Genomic DNA, 13631 nt, shown 5'->3' with positions numbered 1-13631 from the left:
CCCATTTCCTCCAGACCCCTATCCCTAAACAACCACTAATATACTGTCTCCATAGATTCAGACATTTCATAAGAATGGAATCATACAACATGTAGTCTTTTGTAATTGGCTTCTGTCACTTAGCATAATGTTTTTAAGGTTCATCTACATTGTAGCATGTATCAGTATTTCATTCCTTTCATGACTGGATAATATTTTTTATATGACTATACCTACACATTTTATTTACTTATCCATTCACTGATGGATATTTTTGTTGTTATTGCCTTCTGGATATTATTAATAATGCTACTGTGAACATTTATTCACAAGTTCTTTTTGTGAGTGACGATGTTTTCATTTCTCTGGGGTATATAACTGGAAGTATAATTGATGGGTCGTATGTTAACTATGTTTAAATATGTTAAAAACTTCCAGACTTTTCCAAAATGACTATATTCCAACAGGGTATGATAGTTCCAATTTTACTACCTTCTTCTCAATATTTTTCATTATCTGTCATTTTGATTAAATCTATCATAGTGGTGGTGAAGCTGTACACTCATTCTGATTTTGATTTGTAATTCCCCGATGGCTAATAATGTTGAACATTTTTTCATGTGCATTTATTGGCCATTTGTATATTCTTTGGAGAAACATCTATTTAAGTCTTGGCCTGTTTTTTTATTGGTTTGTCTTTTTATTATTGAATTTTTTGTTGTTGTTCATATTTTAGTTTTTTATTTTTAATTTCTAGTGTTATACAAAAAGCTGTATTCTTTATTCTTTTTATTTTTTAAAATTTATATATGGCAGTGGAATGCATTACAATTCATATTACACATATAGAACACAATTTTTCATATCTTTGGTTGTATACAAAGTATATTCAAACCAACTTGTGTCTTCATACATGTACTTTGGATAATGATGACCATCACATTCCACCATCATTTCTAACCCCATGCACCTTCCTTCCCCTCCCAATCTATCTAGAGTTCATCTATTCCTCCCATGTTCCCTCTCCCTATCCCACTATAAATCAGCCTCCTTATCTAAAAGATTCTTGATTTAGCATTTGGGTTTTTGGGATTAGCTAACTTCACTTAGTATTATCTTCTCTAACTCCATCCATTTACCTGCAAATGCTATGATTTTATTCTATTTTATTGCTGAGTAATATTCCATTGTGTATATATGCCACATTTTTTTAACCATTCATCTATTGACAGGCATCTAGATTGTTTCCACAGTTTAGCTATCATGAATTGTGCTGCTATAAACATTGATGTGGCTGTGTCCATGTAGTATGCTGTTTTTAATTCCTTTGGGTATAGACCAAGGAGAAGGATAGCTGGGTCAAATGGTGGTTCTATTCCCAGTTTTCCAAGAACTCTCCATACTGCTTTCCATATTGGCTGCACCAATTTGCAGTCCCACCAGCAGTGTATGAGTGTAACTTTTTCCCCATATCCTCGACAACACTTGTTGTTTGTCTTCATAATAGCTGTCATTCTGATTGGAGTGAGATGATATGTTAGAGTAGTTTTGATTTGCATTTCTCTAATTGCTAGAGATGATGAACATTTTTTTCATGTATTTGTTGATTGATTGTATATCCTGAGAAGTTTCTATTCAGGTCCTTAGCCCATTTATTGATTGGGTTATTTGTTATTTTGGGGTTTAGCTTTTTGAGTTCTTTATATACCCTAGAGATTAGTGCTCTGTCTGATGTGTGGGATAAAGATTTGCCCCCAAGATGTAGGCTCTCTATTCACCGCAGATTGTTTCTTTTGCTAAGAAACTTTTTAGTTTGATTCCATTCCATTTATTGATTCTTGATTTTAATTCTTATACCAAAGGAGTCTTATGAAGGAAGCTGGGGCCTAGTCCCACATGATGGAGATTAGGGCTTACTTTTTCTTCTATTAGATGCAGGGTCTCTGGTTTTATTCCTAAGTCCTTGGTCCATTTTGAGTTGAGTTTTGTGCATGGTGAGAGGCAGGGGTTTAATTTCATTTTGTTGCATATGGATTTCCAGTTTTCCCAGCACCATGTGTTGAAGAGGCTATCTTTTCTCCAATGATGTTTTTGGCGCCTTTGTCTAATATAAGATAATTATAATCTTGTGGGTTAGTCTCTGGGTCCTCTATTCTGTACTATTGGTCTACCAGTCTGTTTTGGTGCCAGTACCACACTGTTTTTGTTACTATTGCTATGTAGTATAGTTTAAGGTCTGGTGTAGTGATGCCACCTGCTTCACTATTCTTGCCAAGGATTGCTTTAGCTATTCTGGGTCTCTTATGTTTCCAGATGAATTTCATGATTGCTTTTTCTATTTCTATGAGGAATGTCATTGGAATTTTAATCAGCATTGCATTAAATCTGTATAGTGCTTTTGGAAGTATGGTCAATTCTGTCTATTCAAGAGCAAGGTACATCTTTCCATCTTCTAAGGTCTTCTTTGACTTCTTTTTTAGGGTTCTGTAATTTTTATTATATAGACCTTTCACCTCTTTCATTAAGTTGATTCCCAAGGTTTTTTTTTTTTTTTTTGAGGCTATTATTAATTGAGTAGTTTTCCTGAACTTTGATTTATGGGTGTTGATTTTATATCCTGCTACATTGACAAATTCATTTACTAGTTCTAGAAGTTTGCTGGTGGAATTTTTTGGGTCTTCTAGGTAACATTGGTCTACTATAGAATCACATCATCAGCAAATAGTGCCAATTTGAGTTCTTCTTTTCTTATGTGTATCCCTTTAATTTCTCTCATCTGTCTAATTGCTCTGGCCAGTGTTTCAAGAACTATGTTATATAGAAATGGTGAAATAGGCATCCCTGTCTTGTTCCCGTTTTTAGAGGGAATGCCTTCAATTTTTATTCATTTAGAATGATGTTGGGCTGGGGCTTAGCATAGATAGCTTTTATGATGTTGAGGTACGTTTCTGTTATCCCTAGTTTTTCTAGTGTTTTGAACATGAATGGGTGCTGTATTTTGTCAAATGGTTTTTCTACATCTATTGAAATGATCATATGATTCTTATCTTTAAGTCTATTGATGTGATGAATTACATTTATTGATTTCTGTATGTTGAACCACTCTTGCATTCCTGTGATGAACCCCTCTTGATTGTGGTGCATGATCTTTTTGATATATTTTCGTATTCAATTTGCCAGAATTTTAATAAGAGTTTTTGCATCTATGTTCATTAGAGATATTGGTCTGAAGTTTTCTTTTTTTCTTTCTTTTTGATGTGTCTTTGCCTGGTTTTGGAATCAGGGTGATAGTGGCCTCGTAGAATGAGTTTGGAAATGCTGCCTCTTTTTCTATTTTGTGAAATGAATTGTAGACTATTGGTATTAGTTCTTCTTTAAAGGTCTTGTAGAACTTGGCTGTGTATCCATCCAGTCCTGGGCTTTTCTTGGTTGGTAGGCTTCTGATGGCATCTTCTATTTTGACGCTTGAAATTGATCTGTTTAAATTGTGTATATCATCCTGGTTCAATTTTCTTGATGACTCTAGAAATTTGTCAATGCCTTCGATATTTTCTACTTTATTGGAGTACAAGTTTTCAAAATAATTTCTAATTATTGTCTGTATTTCTGTAGTGTCTGTTGTGATATTTCCTTTTTCATCGTATATGTTATTAATTTGAGTTTTCTGTCTTCTTCTCTTCGTTAACATGGCGAAGGGTCTGTCAATTTTGTTTATTTGTTCAGTGACCCAACTCTTTGTTTTGTCAATTTTGTCAATTGTTTCTTTTGTTTCAGTTTCATTGATTTCATCCCTGATTTTAATTATTTCCTGTCTTATACTGTGTTTGGTTTTGATTTGTTCTTTTTCTAGGACTTTGAGGTGTAACGTCCGGTCATTTATGTGTTGACTTTTTCTTCTTTTAAGGAATGAACACCATGCAATGAATTTTTTAATCATCCTCCCTGATGTCTTCTGCAACCCATTGTTCATTCAGTAGCATATTATTTAGTCTCCATTTGTTGGAGTAGCTTTTGTTTCTTGCTTTACCATTGATTTCTAATTTAATTTCATTATTTTTAATTTTTTTAATTTTCAACTTTTGTTTGGAAAATCTGTCCAGTGGTGAGAGATGTGTGTTAAAATCACCCATGATTATTGTGTTGTGGTCTGTTTGACTCTTGAACTTGAGAAGGGTTTGTTTGATGAACATAGCTGCACCATTGTTTTGGGCATATATATTAATGATTGTTATGTCTTTTTGGTGTATGGTTCCCTTGAGCAGTATGTAGTGTCCTTCTTTATCCCTTTTAATTAACTTTGGCTTGAAGTTTATTTTATTTGATATGAGTATGAACACCCCTGCTTGCTTCCGAGGTCCATGTGAGTGGTATGATTTTTCCCAACCTTTCACCTTCAGTCTATGTATGTCTTTTCCTATCAGATGAGTCTCCTATAGGTAGTATATTGTTGGATCTTTTTTTTAATCAAGTCTACTAGCCTATGTCTTTTGATTGGTGAGTTTAAGCCATTAACATTTAGGGTTACTGTTGAGATATGGTTTGTATTTCCAGCCATATTCATTTATTTTTGTTCTTTAACTTGATTTGCTTTTCCTCTTTGGTTAGTTTTTCCTTTACTGTACTACAACCCACTGTTTGTTTTCATTGTTATTTTTAATTTCCTCTTCATGTAATGTTTTGCCAAGGATGTTTTGAAGCGCCGGTTTTCTAGCTGCAAATTCTTTTAACTTTTGTTTATCATGGAAGGTTTTTTTTTCCATCTTCAAACCTGAAGCTTAATTTTGCTGGATACAAGATTCTTGGTTCTAATTCATATCTTTCAGCATTGCAGTATGTTGTTCCAGGATCTTCTAGCTTTCAGAGTCTGTGTTGAAAGATCAGACTAATTGGTTTACCCCTAAATGTAATCTGCTTCCTTTCTCTTTTGGCTTTTAAAATTCTCTCCTTGTTCTGTATGTTGGGCATCTATCTTCATTATAATGTGTCTTGGTGTGGATCTCTTGTGATTTTGCATATTTGGCATCCTGTAGGCTTCTAGGATTTGGATTTCTGTTCCATTCTTCATGTCTGGGAAGTTTTCTAAGATTATTTCTTTTAACAGATTGCTCATTCCTTAGGTTTGGACCTTTATACCTTCCTGTGTCCCAATAACGCTTAAATTTGGTCTCTTTATGCTATCCCATATACCTTGGATGTTCTGCTCATGGTTTCTTATCAGTCTCGCTGTGCTGTCTACACTCTTTTCAAGATGATATACTTTGTCTTCATTGTCTGATGTTCTATCTTCTAAGTGTTCTACTCTACTGGTGATACTCTCATTTGAGTCTTTAATTTGGTTTGTTACTTCCTTCATTTCTAGGATTTCTGTTTGGTTTTTGTTGTTGTTGTTGTTGTTGTTGTTGTTTGCTTTGTTTTGTTTTGTTTTGTTGTATAACCTCAATCTCCCTGTAGAGTTGATCTTTTGCTTCTTGGATTTGTTTATGTAATTCGTTGTTAGAGTGATCTTTCATTGTCTGAATTTGCTGTCTAAAGTATTCCTTGAGACTCCTGATCATCTGAACCATGTATATCCTGAAATCATTCCTTCTGCTGCAAATGTTATCTCTTATAATGTTGAATTGTCCTGCAACGTTTGTGGTCCTTTCTTTCCTTGCTTTTTTCATGTTGCTCACGTTTCTTTCCAGCTCTGTGTGACTGTTGTTTTTAATATTTTTCCCCTATATATTTATATTGCTCTTGTATAGTACCAAAATCTCTCTGATCAGCCGCAGAACCACGCTGGTAGCTATGCCCACCGATAGATGGCTAATAAGGTTTTTCAAGATGGATTCTGTCTGTTTCCCGCATAGGGTGTTTGGTGTGGTGGGGGTTGCTCGGGTGACCTTGTGCTGTGTTCAGAGCTTGGTCTGGTGACCCACAAGCAAAGCCTCTGCGTTCTGCGCCATCTTCCGTCTGCCAACCGCACCACCTCATTCCATTATGATATGACAGAATGCAGGGTAGTATCTCTACTTTTTTATATTTGCTAAGATTTGCTTTGTGACATAATATATTGTCTGTTTTATAGAAGGATTCATGTTCTGCTGAGAAGAAAGTGTATTCACTTGTTGAAGGATGAATATTCTATATATGTCACTTACGTCTAAGTTATTGATTTTGTTATTAAGTTCTATAGTTTCTTTATTCAGCTTTTGTTTGGAAGATCTATCCAGTGGTAAATAAGGTGTGTTAAAGTCACCCAAAATTATTGTGTTGTGGTCTATTTGACTCTTGAATTTGAAAAGAGTTTGATGAACGTGGTCACTCCATTGTTTAGGGCATACATATTTATAATTGTCAAGTATTGTTGGTGTATGGTTCCCTTGAGCAATATGAAATTTCCTTTATCCCTTTTGGTTAACTTTCCTTGAAGTCTACTTTATTTGATATGAGGTGGAAACCCCTGTTTGCTTCTGTAGTCCATGTGAGTGGTATGATTTTTTTCCAACCCTTCACCTTCAGTCTGTGGATGTCTTTTCCTGTGAGATGAGTCTCTTGGAAATAGCATATTGTTGGGTCTTTTTTTAATCCAGTCAGATAGCCTATGTCTTTTGATTGGTGAATTTAGGCCATTAACATTCAGGGTTATTATTGAGACATGATTTGTATTTGTAGCCATTTTTGTTATTTAATGTGACTTGGTTTCTCCTGTATTAGATTTTCCATAGTGTAACACCTCCCTCTGGTGATTTTTCATCCTTATTTTTTATTCCCTCTTCTTGGAATATTTTGCCAAGAATGTTCTGTAGTGCTGGCCTTCTTGCTGTAAATTCTTTTAACTTTTGTTTGTCATGGAAGGTTTTTATTTCATCATAAAATCTGAAGCCGAATTTTGCTGGATATAAAATTCTTGGTTGGCATTCATTTTCTCTCAGAGCTTGGTATATGTTGTTCCATGATCTTCTGGCATTGAGGGTCTGGGTTGAAAAATCTGCTGAGATGTGAATTGGTCTCCCCCTATGTGTGATCTGATTCCTCTCTCTTTGGCTTTTAAGATTTTATCCTTAGTCTGTGTGCTAGGCATTTTCATTATAATGTGCCTTGGTGTAGATCTATTATAATTTTATACATTTGGCATCCTGCTTCTGCTACAAATGTTATCTCTTATAATGTTGGTTTTCTAATTCATTCTTCAAGCTTGGGAAATTTTCTGATATTATTTCATTGAAGAGATTGTGCTTTTCTTTGGTTTGAAATTCTGTGCCTTCCTCTATCCCAATAACTCTTAGATTTGGTCTTTTGATGCTGTCCCATAATTCTTGGATGTTCTATTCATAGTTTCTTTCTATCTTCACTGTGTGATCAACTTTATTTTTCAGATTGTATACTTTGTTTTCATTATCTAAACTTTTTTCTTCCAAGTGATCTAGTCTGTTGGTTATTTTTTCTATTGAGATTTTTATTTGGTTTATTGTAACCTTTATTTCAAGGATTTCTGACTGTGTTTTTTTTTTTAGAGTCTCTGTTTCTTTCTTGAAGTAATCTTTTGCTGCCTGTATTTGCTCACTTATTTCTTTGTTGGAGTGATCAATTTTTGCCTGTTTTTGCTCTTTTAGGTCATTCTTTAATTAACAGATCATTTTAATTATGAACCTTCTGAACTCCTTCTCTGACATTTCATCAACTTCGCTGTTTATGCATTCTGTTATTATAGTATCCTGGTTTGTTTGGTGTACTTTCCTCCCTTGTTTTTTTCATGTTGTCTATGTATTTTTCTTTCTTGCAGCATGGATCTGAGATATTACAGTTTCTTCCCTATATTCTTGTAGTACCCATGAAGATTATCTGTGCCTCACCTTGATGTTGGGCTTTAAGACCCTGGTGGTGTCCCTCTATGTATGCTACTGCATCTAAAGATGGTGGTGGCAATAGCCGAGGTAACTTGAGATAATAGTTGAGGTGCCCCAAGATGGAAACAATGTCTTATAGATATGGGGCTGAAAGGGTGGGCCTCACACTCTCTTTGGAATGCATGCTCTGAGATGTAGCTGCTTTTAGGCCCTGTTGTCAAAAAGTTAGGGGCTACTATGTGGGAAAGGCTATGGCGGTGACTACAGTGTCCCAAGATGGAAATTGTTTAGGCTTAGGCTCCCAGGTGGGGGCAGGGGGGGACAAACTCGGACCTACTCTGGACCTGGATCCTGTGCAAGTTGGTGTGGGTAGATCTGGGCCAGGCCTGGGCTCCTGTGGTAGTTGTGAGCCTGGGTCACATGCAATCTGGTTTGGGCAGATCTGGGCTGCTGGGCTTGACCTCCCACAGTAGTCTGCTGGTTGGAATGGGTGGTCCTATGCCAGAGGCTGGGCTCGGGTGGGTGTCTGCCAACGGAGGGGTGGAACTCTGCCTATTGTGAACCTGGGTCCCACTCAGGCAAGTGTGGGTGGATCTGGGTGGCTGGGCTTGACCTCCTGTGGTTGTCTGCTGGTTGGAAGGCCTGATTTATTCTTATTTGGTCAATTTCATTGCCATTATCCTCACTTTCCCATTTCTCCTACCCCCATCCTCATCCTCTACTCACCTTGTCTCCCTTCTTTTTATTCAAAATCCCTCTTCTCTCCTGTTTTCTTTCTGTCTTCCATATACAAGAGAAAAGATCTAAACCTTGACTTTCTGAATCTGACTATCTTCATTTAACATGATGTCCTCCAGTTCCATCCATTTTTCTGCAAATGACCTAAGTTCATTCTTTTTTTTTTAACATTTTTTTTTATTTTTTGGAAGTAGTTGGAAACAATACTTGTATTTTATTTATTTATATTTAAGTGGTGCTGAGGATCGAGCCCAGGGTCTCACATGTGCTAGACAAGCGCTCTACAACTGAGCCACAATCCCAGCCGAGTAAGTTCATTCTTTATGACTCTGTTGTGTATATGTGCCACATGTTCTTTATCCATTCATTCATTGACAGAACCTAAGCAGTTCCACAATTTGGCAATTATGAATTGCTCTACCATAAGCATTGGTACACAATGTATTGCTATAGTAAGCTGACTTAGTTATTTTTGATGAATATTGAAGATTGAGTGGTATAGCTGGATCATATCATAGTCATTTGAGGAACTGCCATACTGATTTCTATAGTGGTTGTACTAATTTATAATCCCAGCAACAGTATAGGTTTTTTCCTTTTCTCCACAAACTCACTAGCATTTATTATTATGTGTGTTCTTGATGATTTCAATTCTTAACTAGAGGGAGATGAAATCTCAGTGTAGTTTTGATTTGCATTTCTCTAACTGCTATAGATGTTGAACATTTTTTCACGTATTTGTTGGTCATTTGTATTTCTTCTCTTGAGAAATATCTGTTTCGTTAATTTTCCTATTTATTAAATGGGTTGTCTTTTGTGGTTACAATTTTTTTTAGTTTTTCTATATTTTGGATATAATCCTCTGTCAAAAGAGTAGCTGGCAAAGATTTTCTTCCATTCTGTAGCTTTTCTCTTCATACTCACCTTTGCTGTGCAGATTAATATTTTGCCATCCCATTTAAATTTTCAGTTTTATTTCTTGAGCTTTGGGAGTCTTATTGAGGAAGTTTATGCCTGTATGCATATGTTGGGTTGTTGATCCTGTTTTTCTCTAGCAGTTGTAAAACTCCTGGTCTAATTCCTAAATCTTTGATCCATAGTATAAGCATACATCTTTTATCAGATATATGATTTGCCAATATTTTCACTCATTTTCTAGCTTTTCTTCTACTTCCTTGATGGTATCCTTCAAAGCACAAAAGTTTTAATTTTAAGTCCAACTTACCTATTTTTTCTTTTGTTGCTGTGCTTCTAGTGTTCCACCTAAAAACATTATCCATAGGTCATGGAGATAAATTTTCTTCTAAGAGTTTTTGTAGTTTAGCTCTTACATTTAGATCTATGATCCATTTTTAGTTAATTTTTATATGTGATATGAAATTTAAGTCCAGCTTCATTACTTTGTATTTTTGCATCCAATATTTTCAGCACCATTTTTTGAAATTCTATTTTTTTCCATCTTGAATTTGAATTGCCTTGACAACCTTGTAATACATTAGTTTATTATATGAAAAGATTCTGAAATGGGAAATTATGTAATCTGATTGACATTTGAAAAGGATCAATCTTTCCAAAGAACACATTTTAGAGAGGCAAAAGGACAAGTAAGACACGACCTGGAATACTGTTATATAAATCTAAGCTAGAATCTAGTGGTGGCTTAGACTAATGGAAGCAAAGAAGATGGAAAGAGATATAAATGTTAAAAATATATTTTGGAGACAGAATTGATTTGCCTAATTGTCCCTTTTTTCCAACTGTCTGTGTCACAATTATCTTTTCTCCTTTTTTCTTTCAAATGATCTGAGAATTTTTACTAATGTTTTTGTATGTCTTTTTAAAAAATGTACTTTTCTTATTTCCTGTTTCTCTAATAAGCCTCAACGTTTTGTTACTAAAACTACAAATTTATGTGTATCTAAACCTATCTTTTTCCTTCTTGACTGTCATCTACATTCTGTTAGTTCTCACCTCATCAAGGGTTTTCCTTTATTAATTTCTGTCTCCTTTATCTTTAATATTTTTCCTTGTAGTAACACTATTCCATGAGATGTTAATGTGCTAATGTGTATCCCATCTTTTTTGAAGTCAGATTTGTTGGATATAATTTTTAGTAGTAAAATTTGCCCTTTTTATTGCATCATTCAGTGAGTTTTGATGATTGTATGTCATTGTGAAACCACCATTACAGTTAAGATAATATGGGCCAGGCTATATAGTCAATGACTAAACAGACTCCATTTTACCCTAAATCTCCATGTTATGTAAGAAATGCTTCTCCCTTGAGAGAATTCTGCCTCTTCCATCCTGATCCTGCTTGGCACACCCTGCATAGAAACACAGATATTTTTCTTCTTCTTATATGATGTAAAATTTTTCTCTTTTTGGTTCCATTTTTTCCGGGCAATGTATCCTGTCAGAGAATGTTTGTCTAGATGTTAGTAAACATTCTTTAAATCATACTCAACTAGGGTCATTTTGACCCACTTCCCCTTCTGCTTATGATTTTAGATCTCATGATGTTTATAATTTTGAATCATAGCAAAAGCCACTTATAATTAATATACTGACATGTTTTACTTGTGGTTTTAAATTATAAAAGGTGTGCTCTAACCCCTGGAGGGGGTCAAGGCGTATAGACATGCAGCCTGCCTCCTCATCCTGCCAGCTGGTGCCTCCCCAGCTGGTGAATAAAGATGGCTCCATCCTTTACATTGAGACTGTCTCTGTAATTTATTGCAATCTCACTGTAACAAAGAAATAGAACATTTTATCACCCCAAAGTTCCCCCTGCACCTTTATAGACAGTGTACCCTCCTTTCTCAGCCTTGGCAACCCCTGATCTCTGACCCTATAGTTTTGCCTTTTCCAGAATGTAATATAGATAGTAACATATATGTATATTTTCTCTCATATGTGGAAGCTACAGAGAAAAAGGGGAAAGAGTGGGAAGTGGAATCCCAAGAAAATAAAAGGGAGACCAGTAGAGTAGAGGAAGGAGACAAGAAAACAGGAGGAGGGAAAAGAAAGGAGAGGAACTAGGAATTGGAATTGACCAAATTATGTTGTGTACATGTATGAATATGTAACAACAAATTCCACTGATATGTAATGATTATGTACTAATAAAGAATTAATAAATGGGCTGGGGATGTGGCTAAGTGGTTAAGTGCCTGTGGGTTCAATCCCTGATACTCCCCAAAATAAAAAATAGTGATATACAGCATATGGTCTTTGTGATTAACTTTTCACTTAACATAATGCTTTTGAGATTGATCTATATTATTATATGTCTCAGTAGTTTCTTGTGTTTTTTAATTGTGCAATTGTATTTGGTTATATGAACTATTTATCATTTGAAAGCAATTTATAGTTTTTTGCTATTATAAATAAGCTGCTATAAACATTCAAATTCAGGCTTTTGTGTGGACATGTTTTCATTTCTCCCGAGTAAATACCCAGGAGTAGAATTACTGGTTTATGTTTAGTAAGAAGCTGTCAAACTGTTTTTCAAAGTAATTGTACTATTTTGCATTCCCACCAACAGTTTATGAGCATTTTATCTGCTTTATATTCTTGCCAAGCCTTGATATTCATTCTTTAATTTTAGCCCTTTTAATAGATTATGTAGTAGTTTCTCACTGTTTTAAATTTGTGTTTTCCTAATGACTTCTTGTTCTTGTTTTTCATCCCTGTCATTAGACTACTAAACCTAACAGGCATTTGAGGTCAGAAATCAAACATGTACTAAGTGTCCATTTGCCTTACAAAACAAAGACCTGAATCACCATTACTACCACCACCCCACTTTCAAACACATTTTTGTTCAGGTAACCAAAGCCCTTGTTAATAAAAGAACCATAAGCTTAAAAAAGATGTAAACAATGATAAATTTTAGGGAGGATGTAGAAAAAAAAGGAACACTTTTACACTATTGGTGGAATTGTACATTAGTACAACCACTATAAAAATCAATATGGAGGTTCCTCATAAGGCTAGGGTTAGGGGCTGGGGTTGTGGCTCAGCAGTAGAATGCTCACCTAGCATGTGTGAGGTTCTCATTTCAGTCCTCAGTACCACATAAGAATGAATAAATAAAATAAATATGTTGTGTCCAACTACAACTAAAAAAAAAAAAGACTAGGGTTAGAAATGGTACCACCATATGACCCAACTATACCATCCCTAGGTGTCTACCCTAAAGAATTAAAGTCAGCATACTATAGCAATACATACATACCCACATTTATAACATCACATTCATAATAGCCAAATGATGGAACCAACCTGAGTTTCTGTCAGTGGATGAATGGATAAGTAAAATGTGGTATAATCTATGGTTTTATTCATCTATAAAGAAGAATAAAATTATGTCATTTATAGGAAAATGGATGTAATTTGAGAATATTAAGTGAAATAAGCCAAACTCAGAAAATCAAGGGTCTCATGTTTTCTCTCATATTTAGAAGCTAGAGAAGAAAAAGGAAAACATTGGTGGCATGGGGTCTCATGAAACTAGAAGGAAGACCAGTAGAGTAGAGGAAAGGAACCAAGGGAAGGGAGGAAGGAAAGAAAAGTGGAAATACTGGGGAATTATATTGGCCAAATTATATTTTTATATTGTCTGCATGTACAAATATGTAACAACAAATCCTGCCATTATGTAAAATAATAGTATACCAACAAAAACATGGAAAAACTAATAATAATAAATAACTGTGTCAACTAAATGAACAAATGAATACATGAACTGATCAAACCATGCAGTTGATATTCCATCTTATAATTCTTGTAGAATATTTTAATACCTGTCCTTTTACAGATGTCACATGTATTCAGTTAGTGTGACTGAGGACACAAGGGAAGCAAACTACTTTTATAGCCCCATACTTTGTCTTCACCGTGCCGCAGTTTTCCTGTTAAGTTGGTAGGGAACCTTAGCATGAAGAGATGAAATGAGATTCTGTGTAGGGACTGGAAGGAGATAAGGGAGAAAGGAGATATTTCTCCAAATGTTACAAAAACTACATCTATGGGCTGTTATTTTTTTAGTTCAATAATTTCCGTATGGAATTACCTATATTA

At 35.0% G+C, this 13631-nt stretch overlaps 1 protein-coding gene across 8 annotated transcripts in view; it reads left to right on the top strand.

Annotated features, from left to right (window-relative positions):
• Dock3 (dedicator of cytokinesis 3) overlaps positions 1–13631 on the top strand; it is a 680226-nt gene that overhangs the window by 461540 nt on the left and 205055 nt on the right. The window lies entirely within an intron of this gene.

Source organism: Marmota monax, unplaced genomic scaffold (genome assembly GCF_021218885.2).
Source record: "Marmota monax isolate L192 unplaced genomic scaffold, Marmota_monax_Labrador192_F-V1.1 WCK01_AAM20220418_F8-fsc00022, whole genome shotgun sequence".
In the NCBI taxonomy this organism is placed as follows: Eukaryota; Metazoa; Chordata; class Mammalia; order Rodentia; family Sciuridae; genus Marmota; species Marmota monax.
Note: the sequence above shows the minus strand (reverse complement) of the source record. Positions and strands in the feature narration are given on the sequence as shown.